The 20154-nt window shown below is 34.1% G+C and overlaps 2 protein-coding genes and 1 pseudogene across 2 annotated transcripts in view; 2 read left to right on the top strand and 1 right to left on the bottom strand.

Annotated features, from left to right (window-relative positions):
- LOC145283752 (ubiquitin thioesterase zranb1-B-like) overlaps positions 1 to 20154 on the top strand; it is a 578310-nt gene that overhangs the window by 159144 nt on the left and 399012 nt on the right. The window lies entirely within an intron of this gene.
- LOC145283754 (protein D2-like) overlaps positions 1 to 20154 on the bottom strand; it is a 197704-nt gene that overhangs the window by 61300 nt on the left and 116250 nt on the right. The gene's annotated exons all lie outside the window — the stretch shown is intronic.
- LOC145284175 (U2 spliceosomal RNA) lies at positions 18699 to 18835 on the top strand (annotated as a pseudogene).

Genomic DNA, 20154 nt, shown 5'->3' on the forward strand with positions numbered 1-20154 from the left:
CATCCTAAATCGTATTTAGACAAAAAAATTAATTGATTAATTTTTTTTTTTTTTAAATATGTTAAATATGTTATGCGTCAAGACAAAAACGAATTGTGTTTTTTTGAAAATTTTAAATACTATTAAAAATAGTGGAAAAGGTTTTATATTATTCTGCTTTTCATATGATAAAATTAAGGCTTTTATTTTTCAGGAAAGAAAAGTTTCTTAAGAATAATGTATTTTAACAGATTTTTATTTGTTAAAAAAAAAAACAACTTGTTTTTTTTTTCTATTGGGGGGGGCATGCCTAAAAGTTTAATACATACGGTATTTCTGCTTATAGTGAATAAGAATTCTGCATTAAATAAGATATAATGTTTATGCGTATTTTACGACCGGGCAACGGCGAGCGGCCTGCTAGTTTGTTTATATAAAGCGTTTATTTCTGTGCATATGTGCGCATATGCGTTCTTGTTTACTGCGCGCTTAAACTTGTTTGTGGATATCTGTGCATGTCTTAATGTTTGTGTGAGTGTTTGGGTGTCGGTGTAAGTGCGTGTGGGGAGGTGTATGTACGTTGCACGTTTGATTAATGTTAATTGGCTACAAATTACGCAGGAACTTGAACGTCTCAAGAATAATAGAAATGCAATTGCTGCAATAGACGCTTCTTTTTTGTGGGGACGGGAGGGGGTTCGTGGGTGAGGCGGGAGGGGCACGCATGTTATTAGCACAGTTTCGGCACCCTCGTCTTCCCACCAACTTTGTTATCGACGTCACGTGACGCTTACTCAGACGATTCGACCCAAAGTGGCACGTCTTAAAAAAAAAAAAAAAGTTAGGAATCCTCTGAAACTTTGTTTCTAATTGACAGCAATAAAGGCAAATACCAGTTTTTATCTCTCTCTTTCTGACTCTCCTCATTCTGTCTGTCTGTCTGTCTGTCTGTCTGTCTGTCTGTCTGTCTGTCTGTCTGTCTCTCTCTCTCTCTCTCTCTCTCTCTCTCTCTCTCTCTCTCTCTCTCTTACTCCCTAATATCATTATTCGATAATTTTCCACGTGTATAAAAGAAGTGGTATTACAGTTAAATTACCTACGAGATGTACCGTGTTGTTGTTGTTGTTGTTGTTGTTGTTTGTTGTTTTTTTTTTGTTGTTGTGTTGGGGAAAAAAAGAGAAGATATTATGTTGTGAACCCAAAATTACACTGTATTACACCACCAAAATAGACTGATATCATTTATTTATCTTTATCAAGACAGGCAGTTTAAACACGAGGAAAACACATATTGGGACAGATAAATATGTATAGTATTTATTTTTTATAATTGTTGTTTGTTTTGGCCGACGTTGTCGAGACGGCCCTCTCTCCTAAGTTCCACAATTTTCACGGGTTTGTATTACTGTACACATAGATTCGAAAAAGTTGGCAAAAAAACAAAAAACAAATATATAACAAATAAATGTAATCAAAGGCAAGATAAGTTACTTTTCTACCTAACTGGATACTTTTTTTTAGTGATTTTATTTAATGTAACATGTTTATTCACCTCGAAAAACATACAGTGTTTACCGATGTATTTGAAAATTCAAAATGGCGCCCGACTTTCTGTTGAAAACGGTAAGTTTGAAAAAAGGAGTTAAAAATAAGAAACTATACAAAATACTGTTAGAAACCCGCCGAATATATGTCAGCCTATGTCACGGTAACATATTGAGCGAGTTTCTAACAGTATTTTGTATATATTTTTTATTTTTAACTCATTTTCCCAAACTTACCATGTTCAACAGAGAATCGGGTGCCATTTTGAATTTTCAAATACATCGGTAAACACTGTGTTTTTCGAGGTGAATAAACATTTTATATTAAATAAAATCACTAAAAAAATTATCCAAATAGGTAGAAAAGTAACTTATCTTGTCTTTGATAACATTTATTTGTTATATATTTGGGTTTTTTTTGACAACTTTTTGAATCTGTCTGTACAGTAATACAAACACATTTTCACTTATTTATTTATTCATTCATTTATTTATTTATTCACTTTTTCCTGTTAATATCATCGATTACAGACTTACGTATCAAATTATGAAAAAAAAATCGAAATTTTTTATAACTTTTCACGTGAGGGTTCAGTTTTCAATTATAGCGGTGTACTAAATTGAACACGAACTTCGTGGCCACGATGAATAGATGAATAAGATGAATAGATAGACACATACATACATAGATGAGATGGATACAAACATAGTTGAGAGAGTGGGGGTGCAAAGAAATCTTCCTTTTTTTTTTTTTAACCTTTCCGTTGTAACCCCGAACTTCCGGTCACATCAGAGAGAGTTGCCATTTTTTTTTCAACGTGGTCACAACGTTCGTATTCAATTTAGTAGAACGTTATTATTGAAAACTGAACCCCCACATGAAAAGTTATAAAAATATTTTTTTCAGTTTTTTTTTTTTTTTTTTTATAATCTGAAACTTAAGTCTGTAATCAATGATATTAACAAAAAAGAAGTAAAAAAAAAACCCCAAAAAAAACCTGAGAATTGTGGAATTAAGAGAGTAGGGGCAGTCTCGACAACGTCCGCCTTTGCTTTTTTTTTTTTTTTCAGTTACCTTGTGACACAATGATAAAGCGCTCTCTTAGGGAGGGGGGGACAGCTCTTAATATTTATACCTAACCTTTTTTGTCCTTTTGCAAAGATAAGTAAAGTTGAAAAAAAAATGTTATGGCAAACACTGTGAATACAACAACTCTTCGCTTGTTTAAGAGACGTCACCAGGGCACACACAAACCAAATTACTCTTTCTTTTGCTAATTTCAAGATTCTCAGTAGTAATGTTAAGAATAGTATTGAGATTATTAATCGAAATCAGAAATTAAAAATATATATATCGGAACTTTTTAGGTATCAAAATCAATATCGGATTTGAAAAAAATGATTTGAGCTTAATTTCCGATTGTAAAAATGATTTTTAGTTTTTCTTTTATGTTTTTTTTTATTTTATTTTCCATTGTTGATGCTAATGATAAAACGATAAATGTTTACTGATTTTAACTACAAGTAAGGAAGCCGAAAAGTTGCATCGGCTGAAACGTTGTTGGAAAATCGTCCAAGATAAGAATAGTTGCCCGCATAATAATCCAAATAACTTATATACGATAGCGTGTGTCACCCGGGTCGTTTAATTGTTATGAAATTCCATTAAAACGAAGAAAAAAATTAGTGTCGCTGTTGAGGCAACGCTATTAAACATGATTTGTTCTTCTTAGCCTTTTAGCCAAGACCAAAGTGTAGTATCTGTTCTTCAGACCCTACATTTCAATTTTTTCTCTCTCAGTGGAGGAAAGGAACCAAAAATTTTTTCTCTCTCAGTGGAGGAAAGGAACCAAAAATTTTTTCTCTCTCAGTGGAGGAAAGGAACCAAAAATTTTTAACGCGGAGAAAAGGACCCAAAAACTGTTTTAGTCGTTTACGACTAAGACAATTTTTGGTTCCTTTTCTCCGCGTTAAAAAAACGACCCTGGCGTCTAAATCTCTCCCGTGGGGAGGCATTGCAAATAGGTACTATATTTCATGTAAGAAAGTTTTAATATTACAAAAGTAACTGGAAAAGTAATTTCTGATTTAATTAAAAAATTCCCTGGAAATGTCCCTTCTGATTAATTATAAAATGCACTCGAAATGTCTCTTCTGATTAATTATAAGATGCCTTGAAAAATGTCCCTTCTGATTTTTTTTTGTTTGTCTCCCCACAAGGGCAGAGTTGGACATGAAGTCGGTTAAAAATCTGAGGGGAAACCAGCTCCCCAAAAGGGCCACTCTGGTCAGTAACAAAAATAAAAATTGTATCAGTAATGAAGAATTTCTCCTCCATTAACGAAGACCAAAAAAGAGGGGATTTAAGTCACTGGAATGCTAAGACTGATACTACACTCAGAAATTCATATTGAAGCAATGGTTGCCTCATCTCTAACCGTGTTAATGTTTTTATGTATTAATTTCGAAAAGCTGTTGAAACAGTTTATGATTTAAACATTACTTTATTTCAAGTATATTTTAAACAGTGGAGTGGGGGATATGAAGTCAGTCCCGGAAATGACTGAAACTGTTTACAATTTAAACACTACTTTATTTCATGTATATTTTTAACAGTAGTGTAAGGGATACGAAATCAGTCCCAGAAATGGCTGAAACCATTTACGCATTAAACACTGCTTTATTTAATGTATATTTTAAACAGTGGGGTGGGGGGATAAGAAGTCAGTCCTGGAAAGGGCTGAAACAGTTTACTATTTAAACATTTAATTATTTCATGTATATTTTTAGCATTTGGTTGCGGATATAAAGTCAGTCCCAGAAATGGCTGAAACAGTTTACGATTTAAACATTACTTTATTTCATGTATATTTTTAATAGTGGGGTGGCGGATATGAAGTCAGTCCCGAGTTTGAATGTGATAAGTGCAAATATATACTAGCAGAAAGCGTCGCCCAGTATTGAATGAGAAAGGTGGAAAACATATAGTAGCAGAATACCCAGTGTCGCCCGGGATCGAATGAGATAGGTGAAAGATATATACTAGCAGAATATGCGGCGTCACCTGGGATTGGATAAGATAGGTGGAACATATATACTATGAGAATATCTGGAATTGATTGCTGTGTTTGTAATGAAATAATCAGCCCAGACAAAATATCAAAGTTATTATTTAAGTAAAGGGGAGTGACATAGTGGGTTAAAGTTATGAAAATTATTGTCGAAATTAGTAACATAGCTAAGAAGTATGAAAAATCATGAAATGTCAGTTACTTGAATGGTGTGTTTGTAATAAAATAATAAGCCCAGACAATATATCAAAGTTCTTATATTAGTAGGAGGGGCATAACGTGTGTTTTTAATTATAAAAAATGATTGTCGAAATTAGTAACATATCCAATAATTATGAGAAATGATGAAATGTGAGTTAATTGACTGGTGTGTTTGTAATGAAATAATCAGCCCAGGAAATATATCAAAGTTATTATTTTAGTAAGGGGGCGATACAGTTTTAATAAAAGGGCTAGAATAATATGACTGTGACTTCCTTCATGCTGAACAGAACGCCCACAGAATGCCCAGCAGCATTATATTACATATGAATTTCCACAGGTCCCACTAGTATATATATTAATACGATAGCGTGTGTGTTCTTTTGTGTGTCACGCTTTCCGGCAAATTTGATTGGTTAAGATTTAAATCCGGAATATACATTAATTACAGAATACACATTTACGAACGCTCAAAACAGCATTCGAATAGCATGTTATTACAGCTATATTTGTTTTTAATTCAATAAAATTTAGGGCTATATCTTTCAAAAGTTGTTAAGAAATAATTGATTTTAAGTTATTCCATATTAAAAAAAGGTATAATCCACATCTCTCGGCCGGTGGTGACAAAAATTTGAGCAGTTATTTGGGGTTTTTTTTTTCATTGTTTATTTTTCTTTACATTTGTTTATTGAGAGAGAGAGAGAGAGAGAGAGAGAGTAAGAGAGAGAGCAAGAGAGAGAGAGACGAGAGAGAGAGATGCTGATGTCTTCGTTCATTAAAATATTATTGCTACTACTAATTGCTATACCATGTAAACAAAAGCCCAGATGCACATGTTATAAAACCTCAAAGTCAGCAACACGTTATTACCGAAACGAAACTGGTTTTGTACATAAAATATTTTAATAAAAATATTATATATATATATATATATATATATATATATATATATATATATATATATATTAAATGACAGTTCCTTTTTCTAAATAAATTATTTTTATTACAACATTGTTTTAACTAAAATAGTTTCATGAAAAACTGGTTTTGGTAAATAAAATATTTTAGGTACTCATGCAGAGAGTGATCCAGACATAATTCAGAGTTCGCCCGGCTTTCTCCGGAACATGACGTCAACAGCCGGAGTAAGCCGAGCGTCGCCAATGAAAGCATAACAAGAAAAGAAAACTTACTTTAAATTTTACGTTTAAACTGTAAAGAAAAATGTTATAACAATATGTTTTTTTCTTTCTCTCTCTCTCTCTCTCTCTCTCTCTCTCTCTCTCTCTCTATATATATATATATATATATATATATATATATATATATATATATATATATATATATATTGTGCAAATGGAAATTCAATTAACTTTCTTGGAGTTATATTTTTGGATTTTACTGTCATTGGATTATTTACCGTTCACCAGACTATCCATTCACGTGTAATCACCTTTTTCTTCACCATATTCCCTCTGCTTCACTTTTTGCTATAAAGTAAGATCTTTGATTTACTTGCAGTTTCATCAAATACTTTTGTATGCAAAATTCGATCCCGCATTTTGCTAATTCCTACCCTCTGATGAGAAGGAAAGTATTTCTTCGAAACTCTGCGGATTAAGGACTATCCGCTTATCAAGTGTTTCCTTTTCAGATTAAATATGTTTTTAACTCTTTTTTAAAGTGTTTTTTAATATGTTTTATTAACTGTTTATTAACTGTTTCCTCTTATTTATATATATATATATATATATATATATATATATATATATATATATATATGTATATATTAAAATAAATAATGTTAAAGATTTTTTTGTTCGAGAAAAGTTTTAGAGGTAAGTCAAATAAATACTTTCAAGGAATGTAATTTGTAATTTTTTTTTGTCAAGAAAAATTTAAAACAATTTTTTTATTTTTGTTTTTTGGGGTGTTATTTTTTTACTTTTTTTTCAAGGAAAAACCTGAGAACTAGAAAAATTGAAACAAAACTGGGTGGGATATTTTTTTTTTCATATTAAAACAGACATTGTTGTTGTTTCCTCAGACCGGTGTTTTATTAATGGTGTGTGTACGTAGATCGTATTCCGCGTTCGTGCTGGAGGTCTTTCTGTGTTGCTAGCTCGAACGCCCACAAGTCGATGATTTTAATTATGATGGCAATTGTCAGCCTAGACTTGCCAAAAAAGTTACCAGTCCAGATGACGTAAAGGTTCGGCATAGCCATCACTTACCTTTCCTCTTATAATAAGATTGCACCTGTGTTCACATAGTGCACAAGTTTTCATCCGTGCCAGTAAATTCTTTCTTGACAAAATCGAGGACTCTGGCTGGTGTTTTCAGCTGCTCACTTAAGACTGTAAAATTTATGATTTTTTTTTCTGATGTGAAAGTACGAAATGGTGAGCTTTTCTTTTTTTTACTAATTTGTTTTGTTTTCTTCCTCTTCCAAATTGTCGTCTGCTGCTTTGAATTTTCAACTCGCATAAACACGCGTCGCATTGAAAACCATCGTGCTACATTGTCATTGGCTCAACTTTATGTTACGTCAGACAGCTTAATTTCCTCGGCGACGCTCGGCTTACTCCGGCTGTTGACGTCATGTTCCAAGGAAAGCCGGGTGTGTGCTAAGTTACGTTTGGATCACTCTCTGCATGAGTACCATATTTTAATCTATATATTAATACGATAGCGTGTGTGTTATTTTCTGTATTACATTTTTTTTTCTTCTAAGTTTAATTGTTATGGCTTTCCATTTCTTGTAATAAATAATTTTACCAAGAATTTTTCATCAGTTTTGGTTACGGTTTCGATTATAGCTGAAAGAACTCAAGTTATACATACATACATTCTTGTTTCTTCATAAGTTTTGGTTTTTCGATTCAAGCTGATGCACTCAAGCCATATGGATATATTTTTTATCTTTGAAATCACAGGTTTATAATATATAAGAATGGATCGAAAATTGACTCTTATACGAAATCTGCATAAATTAAAATATCATATTTAAGCATATTTTACGACCAGGCAATGCTGGGCATACCTGCTAGCTTAGATAAATACTTTTGCAGTTTTAACAAAAGAGCTACAATGATATCAGGGTGTCTCCATTTACGCTGAACATTCACAAAAATGCCAACATCAATATATTACATATGAAAGAGTCCACTGTGGAATTTCCACAGGTCCCGCTAGTCTATATATTAATACGATACCATGTGTGTTCTTTTGTGTGTCATGCTTACACCCGAGTCGTTTGATTGTTATATATTTCCATTTCTTGTCATAAATAATTTAACCAAGTATTCTTCACAAGTTTTGGTTTCGATTATTTTTTATGGCACTCCAGTAATCTATTTTTTTTTTATAAATAATTTTATCAAGAATTCTTTAAAAGTTTTGGTTTCGGTTTCGATTATGGCTGAAGGAACTCAAGGTATATATATATATATATATATATATATATATATATATATATATATATATATATATATATATATTCATAAGTTTTTACTTCACTTTCGATTCAAGCTAATGCACCCAAGTTGTATAGATATATTTATTTTATTTTTGAAATTGCAACTTTATAATATATAAAAATCGATAGAACATTAACTCTATAATAATATATACGAAATCTGCAAGAATTAAAATTTAAATTTAAAGCATACTTTACGACCAGGCTTTGTCAGGTGTTGCTGCTAGCTTAGATAAATACTTTTGTAGTTTTAACAAAAGAGCTACAATAATATCAGAGCGTCTCCATTTACACTGAACATCTACAGAATGCCAACATCAATATATTACATATGAATGAGTCCCCTGTGGAATTTTCACAGGTCCCGCTAGTATAAAGTATTAATTCATTCTCAAAAATTCCAAAACATATTTCACCACGTCTTCAACTCACCATTGTAAGAAAACCTTCGTATTGGTTGTATATGCATCAACATACTCGTTCTTGATATTCCATGTTGTGATGAATCTTCTGTTTATTTTCCTGCAGAATGGTCATGAGGGGAATTAGACTCTATGGTGGTCCGAACTCTTCTTCCATATATTGAAGTAGTCGACCATTTTTTTTATTTACAGTTCCCAATCATACTCCTCTCGAATTTGTGCAGAGGCTGAATAGTCTGCAAATTTGTTCCTCAATGTAATTAGAGGTTGATTGCCAGGCCATTTCAAAGATGCAGTCCATCTCTGAGTAGTTTTGTTATACTCTGCATTAAAATCAGGCTTGTTAACGGTAATGGCAGCACAATTTGGTCGATCACACTGTGGAAACATCCCTGGTTCAATGCAAGAAGACATCACCTCTCCAGCACCATTTACAGCCACTCACACCAACTGCTTGATCAAATCCAACTCAAGCAACAAATCAAATCTTAGTAGGTCTCCGTATGCAACCAAAACTTCCATAGTTATGACTAGCTTTGCATCAACTTTCACCAGCTCTTCAGTGCACTTCCATCTGCTTTGAGCGTGCTAGTTGCCTTCCTTGTCCATGACTGACAACATGACTTGTGTACCAGAGCATGTGTGCATCCTGTGTCCACCAGAGCTTTATACAGTATTTCAATGATGCAGACTGTTATCACTTGTAATACACCATTTACAAGGTTTAGGGGATGACTGACACTCAGGTCTTGTCCCCTTGTTTCCTGGACAACATCGAGCAATGTCCCCAGCTGTTGGCATCGATAACATGTGAGTGTTTTTCAGGGCTTTTCATCAGCACGATTAAGTGCTTTGCATCTCCGATGACAATTGCTTGCACTATGATTGGGTCCATCACAGTTTTAACATCTCAGTGGCACATGCGTCTCTTCCTGTGTGCATTGCGATGCCTGTGTAGTTACTGTAATGGGCTCTGTAACTTCAAGATACCATGAGTTTGTGCCAGCATGCATAGCAAATCTAGGTCCTCCATTTGAAAGAAAGCTCAGAAGAGCCCCTCCACATGTTCATACAATCTAGCAATAAAGTATTTACAAGTATGTTAATGGTGGATGCTCCAACGAACTACAAGCTCTTATACGCCCTTGACATGAATACCCCCGGCACACCTGACAAGCAGCAAAGTCCCACCCCTACACAGTAGAGATCCCTAGACATAGGAAAGCCTTCTACTCTAATAGTTTCTTCCCCAGAATTGCTAGACTTTGGAATTGTCTTTCGGGTTCCTGCTTCCCCAACTATTCTGGCATGCAGAAGTTCAAGTGTAATATGAACAGACATCTTGCTGCTCAACTCCCTACATAGTATCCCTGCAACTCATGTCCCTAATAGTAGGCTTAATAGTAGGCCCCTGCATCAAAGTGGCACTGTGCCTTGTTTGGAGTGAAAATGTAATAATTTTTTTTTTTTTAAATGCGCACTGAAAGCACCTAATCTGATATGCTGCCAAACAAAACTGGGAATTTGCATAGTTCTACCAAAAAGCCATCAACCATTTCACTTGGCTGAAGACTGTGTGCTGCAAATTGCTTCCATGCAGTGAAAGGGTCCACAAGCTGTGAAGTGTTTTCTTCGCACACTTGAAGTCCATGCATTGTTCCTCACTCAATTACTGACACACAGCGTATGCACCACTAGACAAACACATCGAAATGACGCACTCAATACGTTTTACTCGGCTCAACTAAAATTTCAGTTCCACCTTCTTTAACAGGACAATTACATTGAAACACCGGCTCTATCCAGATCACCAAAGTTAAGCAACGATGAGCCTGGCCAATCCCAGATAGGTGACCATTTGGGAAGGCTAGGTGCTGTATGTACTATGAGACCCTAACCCTAACCCTAACCTCCCCCCCCCCCCCAATCAAGACAGAAAACAACGGGAAACTACCTACTTATTTGTCTTTCCGAGATTACCATAGCTCTACAATCGGGAGAGCTGTGGTCGCTGACGCTGTTAAAAACAGCAGAGCTACTGCATGCCTGCATGCATCTTTAACCATTCCACTATTGACACTGCCTGAAGTCACTGTCGTCTAACGGGAGTACAAGCTTCAGGTTGAAGGCTATGATGTCAAAATAGCTTTTTAATCAAACAAGAAATAGTGTTGGAACTTTTTCTTGCTAAATCTGTAATTCAATTCGCCCACATCAACTCCTTATAACACAATTCACTGCACAGAGTCCTTGTAACACAAGGATTCTATTAGAGGAAATAATTAATAAGATCGAGCTAATTATAAAAATAGATTTTCTTTAATGTAATATGCAAATGAGGTAACACATTCAATGCAGATTTCGTTTGTAAAATACTATATATAGAAAGCATGCATAAAAATTGAATATGTAATCTCCTTTGATAAGATTTATATATTCCTTTATCAAAGGTGTACACACAGATCTCCTTTGCAAGAAATAGCCTAAAACGGATTTATATATTTCTTTGACCATGGGGACTTGTACACACAGACACACACGAATATATATAGAAATACAAAATCTGCATTAATCAAAATATCATATTTAAGCATATTTTACGACCGGGCAATGCCGGGTGGCCTGCTAGTATTTTTGATAAACTGAGAAGTCATAATCATGCCTTCTCATTTTATCAAAAGTATTTTCCAAAAGAGAATACTCTACATTGGGACAAAGAAAATTGGAAGGTTCTATTTATAGATACTGGCGATATGAACTGGCAAATCAAATGGAGCCACGTTCTGCTAGCAACCAATCAGAAATCGAAATCACTCCATAAAAATACTGGATCTTTTAGAAATCGCATACATAATTTATGGTGTCGATATGAGAAAGATTTTTGCTTTTCGTCTGCAAACTTTTACAGTTCAAGCCATATACAGATTAGCTCCTCGTCTAAAACTCTATTCTTTATCTCATAACTTATTTTATGTAGTAGGACGAACACAAGAAAGTATTTGTAAGTTATTTATCTGTCTGTCAATCTATCTATTTATCTATATGTATTATCGATATATCTCTTGATCTAGTTATCTAACTATTTCTGTATCTATTCATCTCGATCTATCTATCTATCTATCTATCTATCTATCTATCTATCTATCTATCTGGTTGGTTGGTTGTTTTTGTTTTACGGCATATCAACCCTTTTCGGATTATTTAAAGCCGAATCCAAAGATTTTGAAGAAAAATTTTTTTAATAGAATATATTTGTTGTTTTCACGTCGGTTTCTATTTAACCATAGTTGGGACCCTAACAGGTACTACCACTCCGGGTCAGAGTGGACCTGGGAGCAATGGTAATTAAAGGGTGGCTCCACACTCCCCAAAGCCCACAAGCTGGGGCCTCACCACTGGATATAGTTTAAGGTCATATCCAGGACCCCCATTGAGGGACTTTTACCCTCTGCAGGGGGGCAGTCGGCATATTTTAATGCCCCACCAACAGGGCCCTATCTAACTGGAGAAATAAACAAGAGATGAATATGAAGAATGTTGATAAAAACTGTCAAAATATAATAAAATCATATGATAGACAAGTTTACCGGAAGTATCTGGTCAGTTGACAGAACTACGTGTATATTACCACGTGATCAGGTTAGCATTGGAGTTGGAATTTGGATATTGAGCAGGCGAACGGTTTAACAGGTCGTCCCCCACCTTCACCGAGGAGGGAGATGACGTGTCTTAGAATAGAGACCTAGAATTAACCACTAAGGCAAAGATATTCACTTTCCATTCTTCTGCAATCGACACCTAGAAAGTGAATAAAAACTATATAAAATACAACCAGCATTCTTGGAAGTGAATGAATATTTGTTCAAACAGGTTCCAGCCTCCCCTCCAAGAACAAGATGAATTCCAAGTTCAACGACGCATGAAAATAAGGTATGTCCAAAATACATGTATCACACACACACACACACACACACACACACACACACACACACACACACACACACACACACACATAAACATTTAGATGATCATAGCATTGGAACATAAATAAACAGCAACAACATAACTTAGGGTTCAAATAGTGAAGAACCACTATACTGTCTCCAGGATGCGTTTGATTAGAAACATACGATCCTTGAACAGTTAGCATTAAACGTGTACTAACAATCAAAACTCTGAAGACAGGAAATCCTATAAACAGGTTTATTAAACATAGATACGATAAAAAAAACTGAAAGAAACAAAAATAAAAACATTGTTCAGAATACAAAGGGAAAAAAGTCCAGAAATGAGAAGTTTTAAAAGGGCTGAATGGGAAGCCGTATGTGTAAGGAAATCAACGACACAGCTAGAAATAAGGAGGCCGGGCATGTGGATAAAGAAAATGAACAAAGTTTGAAGTTAAAATGAAATAATATGAAAAATAACATTAAGGTATTAAAAAGTGTCTTTAAGAAGAGGATAATACAATGTTTCTTACAGGAGATGGCTTAAAACGGTGAAGATAAAAAACCTAGCCATGTGGAGCTAGAAAGGCGGCTAAAATTAGGGGACAAAACGCCAGTCAACCTGAGTCAGGGGAAACTCTATAAGAAAAATGTCCGGCCAAGGGAGATAACTGTTTAAGGAATAAAACGAAGAGACATAACAAATACCATAGGTATTTAATGACATGTACACGCATAATGATGAACCCTTTGTCACAAGTACATATCACTGTATGATGCTGGTACCCCATTACACACATATATCCTGTATGGTGATATGGTACCCTATTACACAGCACTTATACATAATGGCTACCCATCATAAACTCTTCTAAAAATGGCTTTCAATTCAAAACGAACACATGAAGCTGCCTTATACTTTAATAATGTTGAGATTATAACTGATGTAGTGGTAGATAAACACGCATTGGTGCATAAGTAGTTATTAATAAAATATTGAAGATGTGTGAATTCTTAAAAAAAATAAAGGGAGTTTCATATTTTATAAAAAAAGAAAGGCTCCAAATTTAAACGAAATAAATAGAAGTGAATGTATAATTATCTAGATGTGAATGTATAATTATCAGTCAATGTGAAGAGCGAAAGTTCTTCATCAAACGCATAAACGGGTGTCTGTTAAAAAGTTGGCGCTAAACTGATGCCAATATTATTTTTTAAAAACCAGTATAGCTTACCTACACAATATTCACTCGTCTTTGCAGCAACATACAACGATATCCACCAGACACAATACTACTGAAGAACTTGGGAATCTACACATACTTTAAAACGGAACCCTTTATTTAATCAACGGGCGTACTATATAGCGGTTCAGTCGGCCATGACTGACAGGAAGTCCTAAGTAATTCGCAACTGATTTGGAGTGTCGCCCGCACTAAGGATTGAATTTTTGAACTTTCAGAAAAATGCAACATACAACTGAATTTTACAAAGTACTTTATCCACTTTGCCACGATGTTGGTTTGTCGTTTTATAAAGAAGGGGTTTTAGTTCTCTCCCACTGCCACAATTTAGGCACCAGGGTCGGAAACTGGGATTGGGAAGTCAGCGCCCTTGATGAGGGGCACTGGCCGGCAAAAAGTGCCTGGGCAGATCCGTCAACATTACTCAAGAAGGGCACCTCAGGTTATTACCAATAACCGAATACCTTCTCAAAGAGAGAAGGCAAAGCCAAAGAAGGTGGACCGCCTAGAACTGCACAGAACTAACATCACACCGCAATCAACATATGCAACTTGAGTAGCTGAGTTTGTACCGTTCAAGGAAACGTTCGTATTTTGATTTCAAATGATGCATTTTGATTTCAAATGATGTATTTTGATTTCAAATGATGGATTTTGATTTCAAATGATGTATTTTGATTTCAAATGATGCATTTTGATTTCAAATGATGGATTTTGATTTCAAATGATGCATTTTGATTTCAAATGATGTATTTTGATTTCAAATCATGCATTTTGATTTCAAATGATGTATTTTGATTTCAAATAATGCATTTTGATTTCAAATGATGGATTTTGATTTCAAATGATGCATTTTGATTTCAAATGATGTATTTTGATTTCAAATGATGTATTTTGATTTCAAATGATGTATTTTGATTTCAAATGATGCATTTTGATTTCAAATGATGGATTTTGATTTCAAATGATGGATTTTGATTTCAAATGATGGATTTTGATTTCAAATGATGCATTTTGATTTCAAATGATGTATTTTGATTTCAAATGATGCATTTTGATTTCAAATGATGGATTTTGATTTCAAATGATGCATTTTGATTTCAAATGATGCATTTTGATTTCAAATGATGTATTTTGATTTCAAATGATGTATTTTGATTTCAAATGATGCATTTTGATTTCAAATGATGCATTTTGATTTCAAATGATGCATTTTGATTTCAAATGATGCATTTTGATTTCAAATGATGTATTTTGATTTCAAATGATGCATTTTGATTTCAAATGATGGATTTTGATTTCAAATGATGCATTTTGATTTCAAATGATGTATTTTGATTTCAAATGATGTATTTTGATTTCAAATGATGCATTTTGATTTCAAATGATGCATTTTGATTTCAAATGATGTATTTTGATTTCAAATGATGTATTTTGATTTCAAATGATGCATTTTGATTTCAAATGATGGATTTTGATTTCAAATGATGGATTTTGATTTCAAATGATGTATTTTGATTTCAAATGATGGATTTTGATTTCAAATGATGGATTTTGATTTCAAATGATGTATTTTGATTTCAAATGATGCATTTTGATTTCAAATGATGTATTTTGATTTCAAATGATGCATTTTGATTTCAAATGATGGATTTTGATTTCAAATGATGCATTTTGATTTCAAATGATGTATTTTGATTTCAAATGATGTATTTTGATTTCAAATGATGTATTTTGATTTCAAATGATGCATTTTGATTTCAAATGATGGATTTTGATTTCAAATGATGTATTTTGATTTCAAATGATGTATTTTGATTTCAAATGATGCATTTTGATTTCAAATGATGGATTTTGATTTCAAATGATGTATTTTGATTTCAAATGATGGATTTTGATTTCAAATGATGCATTTTGATTTCAAATGATGTATTTTGATTTCAAATGATGGATTTTGATTTCAAATGATGTATTTTGATTTCAAATGATGCATTTTGATTTCAAATGATGCATTTTGATTTCAAATGATGTATTTTGATTTCAAATGATGCATTTTGATTTCAAATGATGTATTTTGATTTCAAATGATGGATTTTGATTTCAAATGATGGATTTTGATTTCAAATGATGTATTTTGATTTCAAATGATGGATTTTGATTTCAAATGATGGATTTTGATTTCAAATGATGGATTTTGATTTCAAATGATGTATTTTGATTTCAAATGATGCATTTTGATTTCAAATGATGCATTTTGATTTCAAATGATGTATTTTGATTTCAAATGATGTATTTTGATTTCAAATGATGGATTTTGATTTCAAATGATGTATTTTGATTTCAAATGATGGATTTTGATTTCAAATGATGTATTTTGATTTCAAATGATGTATTTTGATTTTAAATGATGGATTTTGATTTCAAATGATGCATTTTGATTTCAAATGATGCATTTTCAAATAAGTTTTTGTTCTAATCCCTTTAATTTAAATAATATTTTAAAGAGCGTTTTTCGTTCTATTAATCGTTTAAATTTAAATCGTTTTAAAACAATTGTTTACTTTTCAGAACTTTGAATACAAGATGGAAAAAATCAAATTCGCACAATTTTCTTATTTCAATCCAAGCTAGGCCGAAAAGCTGCTAAAACAGCTCGCAATATCAATGAAGCATTTGGCCTAGGAACCACTACTGAACGCACAGCACAATCTTGGTTTAAGAAATTCCGTGGCAGTGACGAGTCTTGAGGTCAGCTATCAGCTCTTGACAATGATCAATTAAGAGCCTTAGTCAAAGCCAATCTTGCTTCTGAATTAGGCATAATGTATATGATGATTTTCAACCATTTGAGAAAGATTGGAAAGACAAAAACACTTGATAAATAGGTGCCTCACAACAACCAAAAGAAACGCCATTATAAAGTGTCATCTTCCCTTCTTTTACGCAACAAGAACTACCCATTTTTTGACCGGGTTGTGACTTGCGATGAAAAGTGGGTCCTTTATGACAACTGCCGACAAAGCTCCACGACATCCGGAAGCCAGAGTTTCACCAAAAGAAAGTAATGCTGACTGTTTAGTGGTCTGCAACTGATCTCATCCATTGTTGCATAGGGTACATATTAAGGAGAGATGGGGACATATATAACTATGATGAGGGGGAGAGGAGACAGACAGACATACATATACAGTTCTGTTCTGTTCTGTTTGGGACTTCATATATATACTGAGGGTGATAAGGTGATAGATGCACAGTTCTTATATTTCTTATAACGCATATAGAGAGGAGGAGGAGGAGGAGGAGGAGGAGGAGGAGGAGGAGGAGGAGGAGAGATACATATTCTTGGAAGGGTTACACAATGTTCATTACAAGATGTTTAACACATTACCTTTTGGGCGTTGAAAGATGACACATGACAACAGTTTTACAAAAACACAAAGATGATTCTTTATTCATTGGACCGATCGAATGATGATGACGTCAGCAATTCACATTTGTTCTGCATAGTTTAATCTTTCTACCCTTCGCTTCCAAAGGGGCAGCTGACCACTGACTGACTCTCCTGATCTCTGCTGACTTGCAGACTCATCTGTTCTGCCTCAACTACTGACCTGACTACTTCTAGCTCCTATATTGAGAATCCCTATTTTGCAATGACGTCAGAAGTGTGCTTCCCAAACGTGATCGATTCACACGTTTTTCCAAACACACTTTTTACAACAAAGAATTCTCAATTAACCTATTTTTTTAACAATATATTTTTAATTTGTATTGTTCATTCTTTTTAGCTGACATTTTTAATATTCAGTTTTATAAAAGAATGAACAATCAATTCTTTTTACAATATAAACAATATCTAACTATTTATAATAGAATTTAACAATAGGCCTTTTTAACATTCTGATTTCTAACATTCTATTTCTTAACCTTGCTTACAAGGTTCGAGTCTCAGCTTATCCTAATCTCATTTTCACTTATCTAATGTTCTTCTTATTTACATGGAAAGGGACAGTCCTTTTTCCTGTAACACCATTACAGTTTTTAGTTGTGTGCAAGCGACTCTATAAGTCATTCCGTCAGTCCGTTGGTCGGTCTGTCGGTCTGTCCGTAACACTTTTGTGCTTGGCCTTTTTGGTTAAGATCAAAGGTCTGTTGTCAATAGATGCTGTTCTTGGCTTTTTAAGCTTTTCTTGGTCTTTTGGCCAAAAAAAAAATAAATAAATAAAAAAAAATAAAAAATAAAAAAATGCGCGCACACACACACACACACACACACACACACATACAGAAATTGTATATATATATCCTTTTTGTAAAAACGCTGGGGTTTTCATTAGTTAGCTTTAGATTCCACAGAGTGAATGAGGTATTGTGGTAAATGTTGCCAGTCAAGAGTAAAGTCGCCACAGACTCCATTTTTACTTTAGTTACAAAGACCCTGCAACACTCCCCTCCCCAGATCTTATAGGGCCTTGTGCCTAAATTTGTTTTGTCTTTTGGAGATTTTACTTTTTTAAATGTTTTAATTTTATATTGGAATTTTTTTAATTGTAATTTTTTCTTTAAACGAAATAAATTAAATATAAAGATCAAAGTGTAGTATTTGTTCCGGCAGATACTGCAAGCAAAGACCATATGTGGGAGCAGCCTCACATATAAGACCTTAACCAATGTAGGGGCAACCCTTCATACCAATTGTCACTATCCAGCTCCCCTACTCCCCGGGGAGTTGGTCCCCCTTTCCCCTTTACTCCTCACATTAAAAATCGGCCTTGTGCCTAATTTGCTCGGTGGGGGAGCAAATAAATACTCTTTTCTTGGCCTTTTGGCCAAGATCAAAGTGTAGTATCTGTTCTTACTACATGCTGTACTTATGTTTGTAACTTTGTGATATAAAGTGGGGGATCACTTTTCTGTATTAATTGAATGTAAAATGATCACCCACTTTACAACCAGTCAGTCTCAAAGCCATTCAAGTCATTCTTAAGATCATTCAATTCATCCTTAAGTTTATTTAAGTCATTCTAAGTCATTTACTTTTTATTTATTTAAGTCATTTCAGCCCATTTTTCGGTCATTTTAGTTTATCTTTAAGAATTTCATGTCCATCCTACATTCACACATTCATTCATTACACAAGAGCACGCGACTAGTGGCTATCGGCCTTGTTTGAATGGAAGCAAAGGAAAAAATTAAATTCAATAAACATTCAATAAAAAAAAAATGTAAACTTAAAGAAAACACAACAAAAACAAAGAATTAAGGAACGTTAAAATAAGGAAAAATAAAAGCATTGAATATTTTTTTACTTCCTTCTGGTCGCCATAAAGAAAGAATTTACTTTCGTTTAAACATCGAAAACGATTGTTACTTAACAGGAACTGTTATGCTGACGTTGTTTCATTTACATAACATTGTTATGGCAGAGAAGGACTGTCAACAAATGGATGAAATGCATCAGAAACTTCGACAACAACACCCAGCATTAGTCAACAGAAAAGGCCCAATTCTCCTCCACAACAATGCCCGACCATACGTTGCTAAATCGACCCTGCAGAAGTTGAACGAATTGGGCTATGAAACTCTGCCTCATCCGCCATACTCTCCAGATCTCTCACCTACTGACTATCACTTTTTAAGCATATCAACAACTTTCTGCGTGAGAAATGCTTCAAAAACATAAGCGATGTCAAACAATATCTGATAGTATGCATGCTTTTCAAAACCAGACCTGACCTTGTGTCTAGAGTAGGTAAATAAACAAATCAAAGAATAATCACGTTGACACACCCGTTTCCATCAGCTCATTGAAGTTTAGCAACGCTGAGCCCAGTCAGTACTAAATGGTGACCATTTGGGAATACCAGGTGTTCTATGTGCTGTCGACTTATCTCGGCATTTTATCCAGTTCTTCTGGATTTCTCTTTGTGAATGGAGTCAAGCAATGCCAATTCAGGAAAGGTGTGGTATTAGAGATTGTGCAACCCTTGCTTCACAATTAAATGTATAACCACCCTTATAGGAGGTGGGGGTTATCCATTGTCTCTCAAGAACGGCATAATCACATTGACACACTGGTTCTCGTTAGATCACTGAAGTTAAGGAACGTTGAGTCTGGTCAGTATCAGATCAGTGACCAATTTGTGAATTCCAGGCGCTGTATGTAGGAGGACGTCAACACCTCTCAGCAAGAGTTGCCAAAACCTAACATTGTTATCTCCCTTGACAGGGATATTCATGCGACTGGGGACCGCTTGTGAATTTC

Source organism: Euprymna scolopes, chromosome 8, assembly GCF_053919585.1.
Source record: "Euprymna scolopes isolate OS-2025 chromosome 8, ASM5391958v1, whole genome shotgun sequence".
In the NCBI taxonomy this organism is placed as follows: Eukaryota; Metazoa; Mollusca; class Cephalopoda; order Sepiida; family Sepiolidae; genus Euprymna; species Euprymna scolopes.